Source organism: Lissotriton vulgaris, chromosome 6, assembly GCF_964263255.1.
Source record: "Lissotriton vulgaris chromosome 6, aLisVul1.2, whole genome shotgun sequence".
In the NCBI taxonomy this organism is placed as follows: Eukaryota; Metazoa; Chordata; class Amphibia; order Caudata; family Salamandridae; genus Lissotriton; species Lissotriton vulgaris.
Genome location: NC_141694.1, coordinates 1,455,634,275 through 1,455,652,477, shown reverse-complemented (window position 1 = coordinate 1,455,652,477; position 18,203 = coordinate 1,455,634,275).

Below are 18,203 nucleotides of genomic sequence, written 5' to 3'. Positions count from 1 at the left end.
TACTCTGCTGCGTTATACAATGGCGTGAAGTTATCAACAACTGATTACGTAATTTATAACAACACAACATGTGATTCATTCAGATTAATTCAGAAAATGCTTTATTCGATTTTAGATACTTGATAAAATCATAAAAGCAGAAGATACACAGGACAATTAATTTAAAATACACATTAAAAAGTTACTTGCATAGACGGCTAGCCCAACAATACACAATTTTACAGTTTAAAAGCTAACAAATTATGATTTTACTTTTCCTCAGTATACTTTTTAAAAGTCCAGTTATGATTCCAATGTAATACACGTTATCCAATAATTGTAAAAATAGGAAAGCCAGACGACATTGCCGGCACGCTCCCTGCTTTAAAAAGGCCGTAATCCATCTAGCACGTTCCTTAGCATAAAATTTACAAAACAGGATCACGTGCATTGTTGTTTGGGATGCTAGATTATCGCACGGGCAGTGGGAAAGATTCCTGGACCAGTCATTTATAGCTGGAAATGAAACCAGGTGATGAAAACAATCAAACCTAAACCTAGTCAGTATATATCTATTGTATCCCCCTATACACCACACTAGGTAGGGTTGAATGGAGTTTCTGGCCAGGGTCAATTGATGCTGGATCACAGAGTTTTTATTAAATTCCACTGCTATTCTGAGGGGCTCAAAGTGGTTCAAATATAGGGCCTTAAGCTCTTTTGTGGATATTGTGAACATGGAATCTGGCTTAACATAAAAATCTGGTCTACTCAAGTCATTTGATAATTTTCTTATGAAGTTCAGCCAGGGGATTTTTTTAACCTGATCCAGTCCCCTTGAATCCTTAATAATCTCACGGTTCAACCCTGGGCTGGGAGAGGTCCAGACTCTGTGCCAGAGTAAAATTGGTTGCATTTTAATCACATCAGAGATGTGAGGAATACCCAATTCGCTGTGGCAATTAAAAACAGATGAACTCTGAGGAACAGCTAGTATAAACCTTAAAAAAGCATTTTCCACTACCTGTATTGGGGAAACATCATAAAACCCCAGACCCATGCATTTTGCTTGATAAATTTTTAAGAGGATCCCCGGGGGCCTTCTACCTATTTTTTTCAAAAAGATCACCACTGCTGCGGTCGACCTCTTGAACAAAAGGGTCCTGCTCTTGACCGCTGGTCCCCAGGAACCTGTACCCTCAAACAAAATACCAAGATAAAAGAACATTTTGGTTGATTCAATTTTACCACTCACAGCTGCTAAGCTTCTACATTTATTCTCCCCCTTCCCACATGACATCGTAAATGTTCTCTTTACATTGAGTTTTAGTCCCCTATTATCCATAAAATCAATGTAAGTGGTAAGGGCTGTAAACTGAGCTGGGTTCTAGCCATTAGCACTGCGTCATCCGCGTAAAGAAGGGAGACAATCTGGTTGTTATTGACTTGCGGAGAATCTCTCACCCTGGCCACCAATTCCTCTTCCAGAGCATAGGTATATAATGAGAAAAGGAACGGGGCCAGTACACAGCCTTGTCTAACGCCCCTCTCCACGCGGAAAGATTTTGTGCACTCTCCCTTTAGCCCGTACCTCACCTTAGCTGAGGCCCCCGCATATAATTGCCGCAAAAATAGCACCAATGAGGGCTCAACCTTTAGGTCCTCTAAAATTTTCAATAACATACTGTGGTCAATGCAATCAAAGGCGGCAGTAAGATCTAGGAATACCACAAATAGAATTTGAAGATTTTATGGACATAATATTCCCCATCCTAGCGAGAAAATTGTTTATGGGCACTTTGCCCATAAAAACCTTCACCTGTAAATGGCTTAAGGGGGGGAATAGATCCTGTCCTGGATGTAACATGCATGATGAGGAGGAAATTCATCTTCTTTTCTTCTGCCCTGCCTACAATAGACCTAGAAAATACTGGCTGGTGCCTTTATGCAGGAATTTGGGATCTAGATCTTACCTGGTTGCATATAGAATTTTAAAAACAAGCACTCAGCCCCATATTGTATTTGCAGTGGCTAAGTTCATTATGGCTATGTGGCAGATAAGGAAAAAACTGCTACTCGCCTAAATGTAGAAAATTTGAATGTTTCTTCCAATCAGAATTATCCCTTTTAAAACTTTGAAACTATTCCTTTTAATATTATGTAACTGTGTCTACAATCCATTTTTTACCCTTTGGTACATTTTCCAAGCCTAGTTATTATTGTATTTTAAAATATAATGTACTTTTTAAATGTGGTTGTATAAATGTACTTTGTATGAATCTTTTATGGTCTTAAGGACCGAAATAAAGAAATTTTGGATTGGATTGGACAAATAGTTTCCCTGAATTTGTTTGGGTGTACTTCCCCTGTAAAATGGAATAATTTAAACCTACACGATTGTACCCATCCCCTCCCTAAAACCGAATTGGACCGGGCTCAAAATCTTATTGTCTTCGGCCCACAGTTGGAGTTATTTAAGACGACCCTTCCTGCAATCTTCATGAACGAGTCTAAGAGGGATATTGGTCGATAACAAGCAGGATTTTCTCGGTCCCCCTTTTTAAAAATAGGTATTATTATGGACTCCGACCAGGATTTAATAAAACCCTTAGCGCAACATGCTTCTAAGACTCGAATTAGCAAGGGGGACCAAAGCTCGGTCGTGCATTGGTACAAGTCTATCGGAATCCCAATATGGCCTGGGGCATTACCTCCTTCGCTCTCATTTATGGCTGCCAGCACTTCACCATGTGTAAAATGATTATCAATCGGCGAAAAAACAGTATGGTCGCCAGATGGATATAGTTCCTGGGCTATGGTAATGTCCTAATTACCCGTGTTTCCATAGACCACGGAACAAAAGCCGACCCATGATTTCGCATCAATCGCTACCTCAACCTTTGCTCCCTCATTGTTGGAGAAAAATGGTGCCTTTACTCCTGCCAAAAATAGGAGCAATCCCTGTGCAGAAATGCCTCGTAGAGATTATTCCATGCTTGATCTTTAATTTCTTTCTTGCGTTTATTCCTGGCAAAATCGTACGCCTTCCTACACCCCCTACTTTCCTCATAATCCCTCTCTGTTCTATGGAGTGCAGCCTTTAACGAGGAATAGGTCTTAGTGCACATAGTATCGAACCATCGATTTTTCTTCTTGGATGGCGCCTTAGGTGGACAGCTCAGCGAATTTTGTATCGCTAGCGTAATTAGGGAAAACGCATTCAGTATGTCCCTATGAGAAGTCCCTTCTTATAGGCACACTGTAATAGGGACTATAGCCTTGAAAATAATCTTTGTATTCAGTACCTCAGGGTCTTTCCTAACCCAGAACAGGGAATAACCATTCTGACGGGCCAGCACAGTATCTTGGGTCCAAGCCAAGCTTTCAACTATAGAGGGTGTACTCTTAAAGGGAAGCACAATATTAATGCTTAACTGAAGATGGTCACTCAGACCGTTAGGATGGATGATGAATTGGTCGAACCAGTTTGCATAACAATTAGGGATAATAATAAAATCTATCATAGAATGAAAACCCCAACCAATGAACGTAGGACCAAACTCTACTGGTGGGGAACAGAGCGTATTGGCAAAACCAAGGTCAAAGGTAGCCATAACGTCATTACATCTTTCGCCCCATCTGACTGGACGAAGTGGATCACATGGCCATTTTCTTCTGTTTCAATGTCCCCAAGCTCAAAGTCTATCTGAGAACAAATGCTAGTGTTGATGTCCCCGCCCCAGATTGTGATCACATCCAACCCTTTAGATACCACCGAATTGCTTAGGTCATCACTAAGGCTTTTTAATACATCAGCAAATTTGCCCTTGTCTATGTTATTATAAAAGTTAATAACCACTACCTCAACTTGCGAAAGTAAATAAATAAATACAAATTTGATAGTAGGAGGTAAACTTAGTCATTTTGATCTTCTGAACCCTTGTCAGATTTGAGATATAGACACAAATCCCTGCTTTGTGTCTCCCATGTGCTGACCGCAGTGCTGGTATATGGAATGTCTTAAAACCATCAATATGTAATTCATGCAACATTCACGTTTCCTGGACGCAAAGGATGTCGAAATTATTAATAACATCTCTCCACACTTGATTGTTTACCTTGAACTGGAGGCTAGTAATGTTCCAAAAAGCTACTCTAATGGTCCCTTTGTTAAAGAAGGGTAGGGCTATGGCCTTCTCCAAGATTTTCCCGGCGCTAACCGCCTCTATACCATTCAATTTACCAAGCAATGAGGCAGGCGCTGGAGACTGGAAGGCAGGAAAACAGAAGTTTATTCCGACGGAGCAGAACACATCAGATCAGACAACAAGGTATCGTCTCGAGGTGCTCTCTCAGCCTCTCAGAGGCCTGCCCTCTTATACACTGGTTTATGGCATGTGACCTTTCTTTATTACAATCAATACATTGTGAAGCAAGAAAAAAGACATCCCCGTAATCCTCGTGTCAATCCCACCCCCACATACATCCACAATAGAGGTCCTCAACCTGCTGATAAGAGGAGGGGGCCATCACGCAGCTGAATGTTTCGCTGATTCTTAGGATGTGTGCGCCTGATCGTAACCCAGGGGGTGGGGAGCCCAAGGTCAATAGTGGGTCCTTTGAAGAGGAGTGACTCCATACAATAAGGGCAGTAAACTGTATCTCCCGGCTTAGGCGATGGCCTCAGACCTGTGTGGACAGTCGGACTCGGGGGAAGGGGTCATCAAAGGAGAGGTATTCATGCCGCGTGGACAATAAAGCGCGGAGGGATGGTTTATCAATAGAGGGGTATTCATGGAAGGGGAGGAGGTGCTGGTCAGGCGCGAGCGTGACCCCCAAGGACAGGGTCATGCAGGAGGAGAAGGGTTATGACTTGCTCATGTGAGGGAGGGAGGGGGAGCCAGGGTGCGCGGAGGATGCTTGCAGGGTCAGAGGAGCGCGCTGGCGATCGATCGTGGACAGGGAGACCATAATACTCAAAATGGCTGTTGTGCATGTTGTACGTGGATGACAAGCTGGCGCAGATGATGTTCAGCTCGTAAACTAAAATTCCACAGTCCTCCCTTTTAACATGTCTCGCCAACTTGTCAGTTTGGATCTATCCCCATAAGGCCACGTATTTCTACTTCATAGAGGGGACTCATGTGCTCATTTCGGAAGTCCAAAGTCTTTGGGCACATACAGTTAGTAATGAGTGCGCATAAAGATGGCAGACATTGGATACCTAAACAACACCCACATAATATCACAACGGGTATCAGTACGAAGGAAAACAACTTCCAACCCCAGACCTTCAAAGTGTCCCAAAACCAGCTCCCAAGCGACCATCCTTCTTGCTCTTGTTGAACCTCTGAGGAAAGTCTGTGGAGGTGCTCGATTGCTTTGTAGACTGAGGGCGAGTTATCTGGTACGTAGGTGCAACAGCTAGATCCGATGTTGCGGCATGCTCCTCCTCGATCGGCTAGAACCACATCTAGAACAAGGCGGTTTTGAAGGGTCACAAGGCGGACCGCCTGAAGCTCAGCCGTGTTGTTAGCGAGGATGCCAGCCGTGATGTTGATCGTTGTTTCTACTGCTTGAGTCAGGTGTCGGATAGCGCGGCTGTTTGCCATTGGGCCCCACAGAGGAACAAGTCCCTTTGCTGCATCTAGGAACTGTGCTCCAGTGGAGTCAGTTTGTCCAATGTCATCTGCACGCCTCTGCCGGTGATGGTTAGCAGGGGCTACATACGTGGGGGGGAGAACGAAGGCGATGTAGCAGGTACCCTTCCAACCTTTTGGGAGCCAGGTGTAAGCTTTGGCGCCACACACAAAGTACATGTTTGGAGAAGCAACAAAGGAAGGGGGATCAACTGAATCTAATGTTCTGATGATTCGGCAAGAACTGTGACCCACCAGCTGTGTTCCTTGGCCTTCGAGACACACAAGACCTGTGACATTGATAACAGACAGAGCCACTGTCACAGTGGCGGCTGTTTGTTTTTGCAGATGTGAGAAGGTGGACCTAGCTGGATTGTGGAGCACCTGCACTTCGACACGTTCTTTGGCTGGAATGTTCTTGAGGAAGGTGGCGCCCGTGAGCGCAGGACACAGGGGAGCAGAGGTCTTTCCGGTCTTGTTCAGCCAAAGCCCAGAATAGAAGTGCGACACTGTCTGGCCGGAAGTGGCATTATCCTTGTGGCTCTCTTGCATGAGGATCAACCAGGCGAGGCAGGAGCCGTGAACTGAGAAAGGAGAAGGAATGAAAGGGATGGAGTGTCCAGTGGCGTGCGGGAGCAGCCCGCAGATCCAACAGTTCGTGGCGTTTGCAGCAAGGTTGTGTTGGTGCAACAGTTGCACAAAGGAATTGTTCCAGAATTCCCTGCGCCTTTCTCGGAGCTGAGGCGACAGGGAGATCAGGTGATGTTATTTCATGGGGGTTGCTTGCGCAGTGGGCAGCAATGCCTGATGAGCAGGTGTGTTTTCCTCCAGGATCCAGAAGGAGGTCATGAGGAGGAGGCAAAAGAGGAAGACAATGAAGAAGGCGATTGTCTTTGATTTGTGCAAATTGTCAGTCTTTGGGTTCCTGTAGCGGGTATTTCCTGTTGCTTCCATCATCTTCTTATCTGGCGCTTCCATCATCTTCTTATCTGGCGCTTCCATCATCTTCAAGGTGTTCGGTGGTAGGCAGAACCACAGACTTCGTTTAGCTTCTCTCCCGGTAACCCTTGGTTGTGTTTAGGTCACCGTTCCGAGATTTAACTTAGTCCGTGGCCTACTTAGCCGAAGCTCTCTCCTTTCGACGCAGGAAATACCCTTCTCTGGATGGCACAGTGGGGTCAGAGAATTTTGCAAGTTCAAGTGCCTCAGTATCGGGATAACAGTTCAATGTTGGTCGGTCTTTGTTCAGGAGCTCTTCCTGGGTGTTGACATTGTCTGTCGTGGCCAGGGTCGAGGAGACCTTCCTGCAGTGGTGTGCGTGCAGCCAGTGCCGCTTCCCCTCCACTCGAAGCGCTGTCCGGGTGGTGATCAGCACTTGCCAGGGGCCCGTCCACCGGGGTTCCAGACTCTTGGCCCGTTGGAAGTTGCGGACTAGTATGTAGTCCCCCGGTTGAATGTCGTGGCCTGGGCCCCTGGAAGCATCGGGGATGGCCTGCTGCACCTGTTGATGAATGACAGACAACGTTTTAGTTAGCTTGCACAAATAATCAGACAGTAGGACGTCCGGGACGTCATGAATGGAGGTCGGCTTGGGAGCAGTCCAGAGGTTCATCGGTCGCCCGAATACAACCTCGTAGGGGGTCAAATGGTGTTTGGTGGGAGTGGAGCGCATCGATAGCAAGGCCAGTGGGAGGGCGTCTGGCCATTTAAGTCCGGTGGTGGCCACTATTTTTGACAATTTCAACTTCAGTGTGGCATTATGGCGTTCCACCAGACCGGCGGATTGGGGGTGGAAGACCGCGTGAAATCTCTGTTTCACCCCCAATCCCTTTAGGATTAGTTGGATAACCTCAGCTATGAAATGGGGGCCATTGTCGCTCCATAAAATTCGACAAAGGCCGTAACGTGGGAAAAACTCCTTCAGAAGTACTTTGGCAGTAGTCATGGCAGTGTTGTCACGGGTTGGATAGGCCTCTACCCATTTGCTGAAGGCACATACAATGACTAGTACATACTTCAAGCCTTGGCATCTCTCTAGTTGGATGTAGTCCATCTGGAGGACCTCAAAGGGATGATCAGGGATCCCAAACCCTCCCCGGGGTACTACAGTTCCTTTCCCGGGGTTGTGTTGCAAACAGATAAGGCACTGCTGGACTAGGCGTCTAGCTGAGTCGGGGATTTTGTCGTTGTGCCAGACTTTGGAAATGAGTTCGATCATGGGTGCAGATCCTATGTGTGCAGGGGAATGAGCCATAGTCAGTATGGGGATCAGGTATGAGTCAGGCAGCAACCATTTGTTTGCGTCTTTTGTCCGCCAGCAGCCCTCATCATCCTTCAAACCCACCCGTGTCCACTCGGTCAGTTCGTGAGGGGTGCTGGCTGACTGGATGTCCCTAATTGTTTCCCTAGCGTCAGTCCATTTCTCTGCTTGTGACCTGGTCACATACATGTGTGTCACCGTCCTATTTTCAGCTGTGGTTCGTGCAGTGATGTCGGCCAGTGCGTTCCCTTGTCCGACTAAGTCTGTCACCTTTTTGTGTGCCTGACATTTGATCACCGCTAATCGTCTGGGGAGGAGAACTGCTTCAATCAGGGCGGAGACTAGATCTCCGTGGAGGATGGGCGTGCCGTGGGACGTCAGGAATCCCCTTTCCCTCCACAGGAGCCCAAAATGGTGAACCACCCCGAAGGCATACTGGCTGTCCGTATACACGTTCGCGGTGGTTCCTGTGGCTATGATGCATGCTCGTGTGAGGGCTATCAGCTCTGCTGCCTGTGCAGATCGTTGTGTGATGCGGGCTGTCTCAACTACTGTTCGGGCTGTCGTTACTGCATAGGCAGCTGAAGTGGTGCCATCTGGGAGCTTGATGCATGAGCCGTCTACCCATAGCTCTCCATCAGGGTCTGTAAAAGCAGTGTCTCGGAGGTCAACTCTACTCCTAGTCTGTTCGTCCGTGAGGGTCACACAGTCGTGTATGGGAGGCACGTCGGGGTCATTTTCAGGCAAGGGCAACAGGGTGGCAGGATTCAAAGTCGTGCATCTCTTCAGTGTAATGTGGGGTGCAAGTAGAGTCAATTCGTACCCTGTCAGTCGTGCGCTAGTCAGGTGTTGGGTCTTTGTCTGGTTCAAAAGGGTGTCGACTGCATGGGGTACTAACACAGTGAGGGAGTTTGAAAGTACGATTCCTTCGCTCTGACGGATAGAGACAGCAGCGGCAGCTACTGCTCGAAGGCAGGCAGGCAAAGCTCTGGCTACAGGATCAAGAGTGGCGGAGAAGTAGGCACAAGGGCGCTGCTTAGGACCAATTGATTGAGTTAGGACAGACAATGCACACCCCTCCCTTTCGTGGGTGAAGAGGGAAAAGGGCTTGGAGTAATCCGGTGTTCCTAGGACGGGGGCCGAGCAAAGGGCATCCCGTAACTCCTTAAAGGACGTTTGACACTCAGGGGTCCAAGGGAGCGGGAAGGGGGCATCTTTGGCCAACAGGGCAAGTAGGGGTTTTACAATGAGGCTGAAATTGGGTAGCCATTGTCTGCAAAAAGAAGTAAGGCCAACCAGAGAGCGGACTTGCTTTTGTGTTTTTGGGACGGGGGTGTCTAGGATGGTTTGGATTCGGTCGGGTGTAAGCTTCCTCCCTTCTTTGGACAGGAGATGGCCTAGGTATGTCACTTGTGGCTGGCAGAACTGTAATTTCTTTTTGGAAACTTTGTGGCCATTTTCTGCAAGAAAGTGTAGGAGTTGAACAGTGGCTGTGATTGCAAGTGGGGTGGTGTCGGCCGCCAAAAGGATATCATCGACATACTGGATCAACACCACTCCATCTGGTAGCTGGAAGGCATCCAGCTGTCTTTTGAGGGCCTGGCTGTAAATGCTGGGGCTTTCAGTGTACCCCTGGGGAGCTCTACAAAACCGGTACGAGCGGGATTTTAGGGTGAAGCCGAAGAGATAACGGCTGTCTGGGTGGATGGGGATAGAGAAAAACGCATTCTTAAGATCAATGACAGTGAAGGTGGTGGCAGTGGACGGGATGAGGGTCAGAATGGTGGTGATGTCTGAGACCACGGGGTATTGGGGTACAACCACTTTGTTAATCTCTCGTAGGTCGATGATGAAGCGGTACGCTTTCTCATCTCCCTCGCCTTGCTTCTTGACAATAGGTAGGATTGGGCTGTTGCAGACATTGCTAACCACTTCTTCAACCACCCCCGCATCTACCAGAGACTGAATGATCGCTACCAGTGCCTTCTCACCCTCGGGCGATATCCGATACTGTGGGAGTTTCGGGAGCATGGCGTCCTGTCTTACAGTTATGTGTATGGGGTCAATCATCATTCGCCCCACATCAGAGTCATTTGTGGCCCATAGGTACGAGGGCAGGGCGTCAAGCAAGGACAGATCACAGTCAGTCAGGGAGTACATGTGTCGTGCTAGGCAGGGTTTAGACACACCCGGGTTGTCGTACAGGATGACTCGGACTCCATCTGGGGAACACCTGATAGTAGCTCGAAAATGCTTCAGTAAATCAATGCCCATAATGGCGTCAGGGGAGTTGGAGGAGAGCAAAAATGTCACGTCAGTGGTGTTGCTTTCTAAGTCAAAGGAGATAGGCACGGACAGGGGGTTAGTGGAGGGCGTTCCATCGAAACCTATCGATGTAATGTGTGAGCCAGACAAGGGTGCCCTTGGAATCAGTCGTTTTGATAACACACTACGTGTCGCCCCAGTGTCTACCAAAAATGGAGACTCTGTTCCCAAGACCTTAGCAGTAACGTAAGGACCTTGCTGGTCAACACAGAGCTCGACTGGATCCCTCCCTTGCCCCTGGCAGTCCTATGCAAAATCGGGGGTATTCTCACCGTCAGATAATTGATACTGGTTCTGTCGGGAACGGTCAAATGTGTTCGATCTCCCTGATCTGTCATTGTTGGTGTCGTTTGTGTGCCCCCGTCCTTGTCCCCTATTTCTTGGTCCACCCGCTACGTCCTTGGGGTCCCTATTTCTGTTCATCTCTAGCAGAACCGGACACTGGGATTTCCAATGGCCAAATCCTTTGCAAAAGGCACACTGGTCATCGCTAATGTCTCTACGTCCAGTGTGGGGTGTTGGGGTGTGTTCTTTAGGAGGTGGATTTCTAGGGGTGGTCGATTGGTAGTTCCCCCTGTGGGGTTCCCGTCCGACCGCTATACCTTGTATCTGGGCTATCATTACCCTTTCTTTCAAATCTTTCTTCTTTTTCTCGGATGCCCTGTCATTCTCATTCTTCTGGTGCTCGTAATACTGAGCCATCTGAAGGATAGCTGCGGGTTTGGAGGCCCCCCAACTACTCTCACTCGTCTGCAGCTTTTGGGAGACCTCTTGTGATAGCCCCTTCACATAATTCTGTACAAACAGGTGTTGTCCGGTTGCGGTGGTCATGTCTTGGCCACTGTAGTCGGAGAACACTGTCTCGAATCAGGAGAAGTATTCTGATACATCTTCCTGGGGTTTCTGACGACAGGCCGTGACTACCGACCAATCTACCTTTTTCTCTGGGATTAGTGTCTTTAGCTTCTGAACTAATTTGTCTGGGAGTTCTAATATGTCCTTTACTGGCTTCCTTCCGGGCTCTTGCTGTCTGTCTAGGTCACTGAGTTGCTTCCAGGTATGTCCGAACAGATCCGTGTGGTCAGCCTTCCGGATTTGCTTCCACACGTCAGCTGGCAGGCACAACCCGAAAAACAAGTCAATGTCCGCTAAAGTCATTATCGTTGAACCTAAGGCGGTGCCTAATTCGGTATAAAATGCTGTCGGGTTCTTTCTTAAATCAGGCAGAGTTTGTCTAAACGTTAAGATATCTTGTCGGTCCCATGGTTGGTAAACCCAATTGTACACAACCCTTCCCTTTGCATCTGCATGGTTAATATCGTCGTTTGTTCCCTGACCACGTGGCGGAACCCAGTAAGGGGCCGCCTCTCTGATGGGCATCATAGTGTTGGCCACTTCTACGGAGGACTCAGTCGTTTCAGGGACTGTAATCTTAACTTCTGGTTTCTGTTCCGTGAGGTGGCGGAAGACTTCAAGCATTTGCATGAAGAGGTCCGTCACATCGTGTTCAGTCCCATCTCCGACGTCGACCTTTCTATATAGAGCCGTCAGTTTAGCAGGGCCCTTATTCTGATATCTATCCTCATATGCATTCAAGGTGTGGTAGCTGAATCGTAAAATGAAATGCCGTCTATGGCTACCGGCATGTGAATTGTGCATATTCATCGTGTATTCTTCGCTCTCCTTCCGTTCTACTAGAGTCTTTGCTATCTTGTCAATCCCATCCCGCTCATCTTTGCTCAACCTATTTGGTCTGGCTGGTGGTTGCTTGCTAGCCTCGGGGTCATCTGGCGATGTTGTTAATGTGGCTGGTGCGGAGGCCGTGAGGGCTGGTGCACTAGCGCTGAGGTCACTCTCGCTCGCACTCGGGGCTTGCAAGCTTTGTCGGCAGGGGGCATATGGAGGGGGCATATAGATGATTGGGGGACCTAGCAGTAACTCATCGTTCGCCCGTTGTTTGGAGGGCAATTCAGGGTAGAGCGCAGAGGGGGTCCTAACAGGACATTGACCTGTCGACCCTGATTCTTGTTTTTGTGTAGCTTCCTTTCTTTCTTTTATTTCTTCTTCTAGTTGCTTAGCGGCTAGGTGGGCTGCCTTTCGTAATTCTTTCCCTATTTTTGCTTCTTCTCTCTTTCTTCGTTGTTCCATTTCTTTGCGCCACATGCCGAAGCTATCGAGCATAGTAGACGTAGTCTTATTTTTCTGTAGCGCTATTTCTAATGTTTTTATTTTATCGTCATCAAAGGAACCTATCAGTGGCCACTGACTTTTGAGGTCCGTCTTTGTGTATTTATGCCATAACCTAGTATAGGCGATGGCGACTAGTCCATGCTTGGTGAACATGTCCTTATTAGGGGTGCCCTCCAGTGGAGCTGGATGGTTCATCTCTAATAAGCGGTCCGGGCTAAACAGGCTACCAATCAGTGCGGAGAAGATAGGCATGACGGATTACAACGGGGACAAAAGTCTGCAATACCTATCTTATCACGGCGGGCAAAGACTAGGCAGAATATTTCTATTCTCCGTTGTTTGCAGGCGGTGAATACCTCAAAAGGACCAATACCGAACACTTAATGTACGGTCAATCAAACAATCAGTGGGGAGAATAAGTGGGTACGACGTGTTAAAGGGTTGCGTTACCCGCTCTTTTTCTACCTGCAAAGAGAGAGAGACCTTGCTCCTCCCTGTTTGCCGACAGAGAATCTCCAGACAACAATCCACGAACGACAGTTCGGGAAAACAGTGGGGGAGGAAGATATGCACGACGGATTACAATGGGGACAAAAGTCTGCGTTACCTATCCTTCACTGTTTGCAAAGAGAGAGCCTGTAGTTTCTCCGTTTGCAGACGGTGAATCTCCAGAGGAATCAACAAAAGCGTAATACTAGTATTATCCAAAAACAATCATTTCTCAATTTGTCGTGTTTACACGACCTTACCCGGACCGCATGGACGGTTTCCTGTCTTCCGAATCCAGCGCCCGATCGTCCTCTATTCTTCGTGACGTTCGCGGCACTCCTGATGGTTCCCAGTCAGGACCGTAGATCACTCGAGAGAGGTCTGACTGGAACTAGTGAAGGTCGGATGATCGGCTGTCAGACGAGGGTCTATCGGACACGAGCTCTCCCGATCGTTGCAGTCGTTCACTCTGTCGTCGGGACCTCTCCCACTGGATCCACGTGTCGCTGATGGGCCCCACGCTTTGGGACGCCAATTGTTAAAGAAGGGTAGGGCTATGGCCTTCTCCAAGATTTGCCCGGCGCTAACCGCCTCTATACCATTCAATTTACCAAGCAATGAGGCAGGCGCTGGAGACTGGAAGGCAGGAAAACAGAAGTTTATTCCGACGGAGCAGAACACATCAGATCAGACAACAAGGTATCGTCTTGAGGTGCTCTCTCAGCCTCTCCGAGGCCTGCCCTCTTATACACTGGTTTATGGCATGTGACCTTTCTTTATTACAATCAATACATTGTGAAGCAAGAAAAAAGACATCCCCGTAATCCTCGTGTCAATCCCACCCCCACATACATCCACAATAGAGGAGGGGGCCATCACGCAGCTGAATGTTTCGCTGATTCTTAGGATGTGTGCGCCTGATCGTATCCCAGGGGGTGGGGAGCCCAAGGTCAATAGTGGGTCCTTTGAAGAGGAGTGACTTCATACAATAAGGGCAGTAAACTGTATCTCCCGGCTTAGGCGATGGCCTCAGACCTGTGTGGACAGTCGGACTCGGGGGAAGGGGTCATCAAAGGAGAGGTATTCATGCCGCGTGGACAATCAAGCGCGGAGGGATGGTTTATCAATAGAGGGGTATTCATGGAAGGGGAGGAGGTGCTGGTCAGGCGCGAGCGTGACCCCCAAGGACAGGGTCATGCAGGAGGAGAAGGGTTATGACTTGCTCATGTGAGGGAGGGAGGGGGAGCCAGGGTGCGCGGAGGATGCTTGCAGGGTCAGAGGAGCGCGCTGGCGATCGATCGTGGACAGGGAGACCATAATACTCAAAATGGCTGTCGTGCATGTTGTACGTGGATGACAAGCTGGCGCAGATGATGTTCAGCTCGTAAACTAAAATTCCACACCTTGGGGAGAATCAGATTGGGAATTTAATGCAGAATCAGCTTCGGAAATTAATGCCTGGTCACTCTCACCCTATCTTTGGCTTCTCTCCGTCTGTATTTCTGCGGCCAAGCTACTATCAATGACTACAGTGGGTGTTGCATCATTATGTTCTCCACCACTTAGTGAATTGTTCAAAGCATTTTTTAGAGTTCCTGCTGAGGGTGAATCACCGTTACTTTGGAAACCCATAGAGGTATTATGATTATACTGATTGTGAATTGTAGGGGGCAAATCAGCTCCTGTAGCACCCCCACTCATGACGGCATGCTCATCTACAAGCGGTTCCACCGAGGATACCAAGGGACATACCCTTGTTAAAACGTTGGGGGTCAAGCCAGGTACAGGATTGTGAAAGGTGTTAGCGGCCAAGAGTCAGTCCACCTCCACCAGAGAATGTAGGGGCCGTGCCTATTTGTTACCTCTAGATTATAACTCGGGTAACTATTGGGTTGAGTACTTGTATGAAGGGCAGTGTGTTTCTCAAACATTCTGGGCTGATAAAAATAACCCAAGGGAAGAACTTTGATACCTTCTAACATGGAATTATTTGCACCAGTTCGGGTTAGAATTTCATGAACTAGGGCGGGGGAACCCAGAGAAAGGACAACACAATCTCCTGTGAAGGTTTTTCTGCTAGTACCCACCCACGGGACACGTCTCACCATTTTAAATGAGGTAAACATCTTCTCTGTGTCAAACCTGTTTTAACACTTAGGCAGTGTATAGCTTTGTTCCTCAGGCGGACCCATGATTCTTTATCGCCCTCAGAGAACGGAGGAACGTTTGCCAGGACCAGGGTGTAAGGGACCGCAGCAGGTGGAAGGTTTAGACTAGTGTGGTTTGGTGAGTGCTGTTGATTAAATGCCACACGAGTACCTTGACTAGGGCGTGTGTCAGGTTGGAATAAGTCACCCGTCTTTCATCATTGAAGGCACTCACACCCCCTCTCGCCTTAGCAGCCTTGTACCATAAACCACTATAGGTGGACACCTTTGTGGTCATAGAACCCACAGTTCTACTAGTTCTTGCCCTCTCATTGCTCTGTTTACTGCATCCGGGAGTGCTAACTGCTGTTGTCTGGCTACATTCATTGCCTGATCCATTACCCCCACCAATCTCTGACTTTATAATTGTCACTTTCTTTAAGCACCCTGTAATAGATACCAGGCCAGCCTCTATTTTATCTGGTCTCCTCACCAGGATGCCAATAGATTCTTTAATAAATGCAGTTAGGTCGGTCAATAGGCTCATAATTCCCGTCATATTATTGGTGGTTTGGTCTTTACTTTTATTTTTATTTTTGGAGCAAGTTACACGTTCTTTACCTTTGGTGATATTTGGAGTGTCCTTTCCCTGATGTAACTTGGGATTGGGTTTTAAAATGTTTGGAGTAGTGGGAGCCTTATTTATCAGTGGCGATAAAATTATAGGGGCATCTTTTTCTTGGAAATACACACTCTTTTTGGCGGAGGCAATGGTGCAGCATCAGGGTCATTTAAGGAGATCTCATCACTCCCAATCTGGCATTCCATGGTTGTCACTTGAGAGTTTATCTCCCCCTCATGCAATCTAAGAGTGGGGATAAGACTCTGCTGTTTTCGGACGAGCCATGTGACGTTTTATTCAGGGCCTCCTCGACATTTGACCGGAACCGGGAAGGCGGAGGCAGAAGCAGGAGTGTCTGTGTAGCAAGAGTGGCGGCAAAAACTGGTGACCGGGCGTCCCCGGAATAAACCATTGAATTATATGAGCAGGTAACAGGCAGTTTATAAAGGATACCAATAGGGTAACTGTATTTAGATACCTCAGTGCCATTGAGTAGTCGTGAGAACATGATAGTAAAGAGTGAAGCTTCTGGCCAGGTGGTTTATAAATGTCACCAGAATCCTCATATGATATTATTGGAAGATAATACACATTTCCTGCTATAATTTTATATTACATGTAAAAAATGACCTAAGTTTATGTAAGTTGACACCTGATATTGATGGAAAGTGAGATTGAATGTCGGGAGCTTTAAGAATGTTAGGACAACCAAACCATGTTATTATGTGGTTGTTACTCCCAAGAACTTATGTTTTTAATGTACAGTTTAGTTAGGTTTAGTAAGACTTGAAGGTAATTTTGTTAATAAAATTGGTGACTGAAAGCAGTTGGTTGAACATTCTATAGTATTTTTTATATGTGATGTAAAAGTAAAAGAATATGTAGGTTATAGTTGTTTGAAAGTGGTTAGGATTTTAGTGAACACATTTTCTTTAGATTTTAAATTGCTCTTTTAAAACAGGTTTTGTCTGCAGGAGTGTGGGTTGCACTGTTAATTAAAATGTCTGCTGATTATATGGAATGAATAGGATTAATTGTGGTGTGATTATTGCAAAGAACTCACACGTAGAACACATTGGCTTATTAAATAATTTGAAGGGAATGAGACTGAAGCAGGACCCTTGCAATGACTCTTGTCTCCTTAGGGAAAGCACCATTTTGCCAAATGCTCGCTCTTGAATGAGCCCTAAAATGCACAATATTTCATCAATCTGGCAACTTCCTTAAAGAGGAATCATACATCATACACATCTGTCTAGTAATGCAGTGTCTTTGAACTGAACCTGTACAGAGGAACTCATTTTCTAAGCTTCTTCCGTGAGAGTGTCTGATTGGGTCTGGGAGTGGCAACTTAAGTGTTTCACTGGGTGTATGAGTGGGAGCGTGAGTGTCTGAGTGGGTCTGTGAGCGTGTGCGTGAGTGTCTTCGTGGGTGTCTAATTGAGTGTGTGAGTGTCTGAGTGGGTCTGTGGCTGTGTTTCTGAGTGTCACAGATATGAGCTATTCATGTTCAATATGCTGGTTGAGCATCAAGGATTGCCAAACATTCTTGGATTTATTTTACATAGGATGAACATAGTTCCAAGGGGAAGTTGTGTACTGCATAGAAAACATATTTTGGTCTTCTGCAGTAGAATGTACGAATTCAGGGGCATATTACCAACAACTAGCGATAATTTTTGTCTCTAACTTGTTTAGAGACAAAAATTATCGCCGCACATCGGCGATTTTTATCGCAGATAAACCTTGCTATTATCAAGGTTTATCGCAAATGCGATAAAAAACGGCCGCAATGCATGAATATCGCTGAAAAGTCAGCGATATTCATGCATTATCGAGCAAATGCTCTTAGCCATGTTATCCACCTCCCATTGGATAACATGGCTAAGAACTGCTCAGGGCAGGTGTTAACTTTTGGAGATATTCGCGCTTAGCTCGAATATCTCCAAAAGTTGGTAATAGGAGATAGCGATGTTAGGGACTGTTTCCAGTCGCTAACATCTTGGCACGCCCACTTTGCATGTCATTAGTGATAAATATCACTGACATGCAAAGCGGGGCCCAAGATGGTCGCTATCTCCTATTAGCTGTCACTAACTGGTGTTAGCGACAGCTTGGTAATAGGGAGATAATTTTATCTCCGCTTTCTTGGCTTTTAAAGCCAAAAAAGCGGAGATAAACCCCCTTGATAATATGCCCCTCAATGTGCTACGTTGATGGGATGGGAGATTTAACATCTTGCCATGTTACCGTGCTTTCTAACAACCTGGTCTTGGGAGCCAGGCACACAGAAAACGAGCTTTTCCTGATAAAGGTACACTGTGGGCCACCTCTTAGTAGCTTGGCCCACCACAAAGACTGCCTTACAGAGTTAGATAAAGGCTAGGCGAAGCTACATTACATCATCTAGTAGTACGACTAAGAGATGCAGACCTAAATCCGAAAATCAAATTGTATTAAAAGAACATAAATTCATTTACTGAATGGAAAACATGAAGTAACATATTAAAATGTGTTCCTGTATTCCCATAAATAATAGTAATAATGATGTCT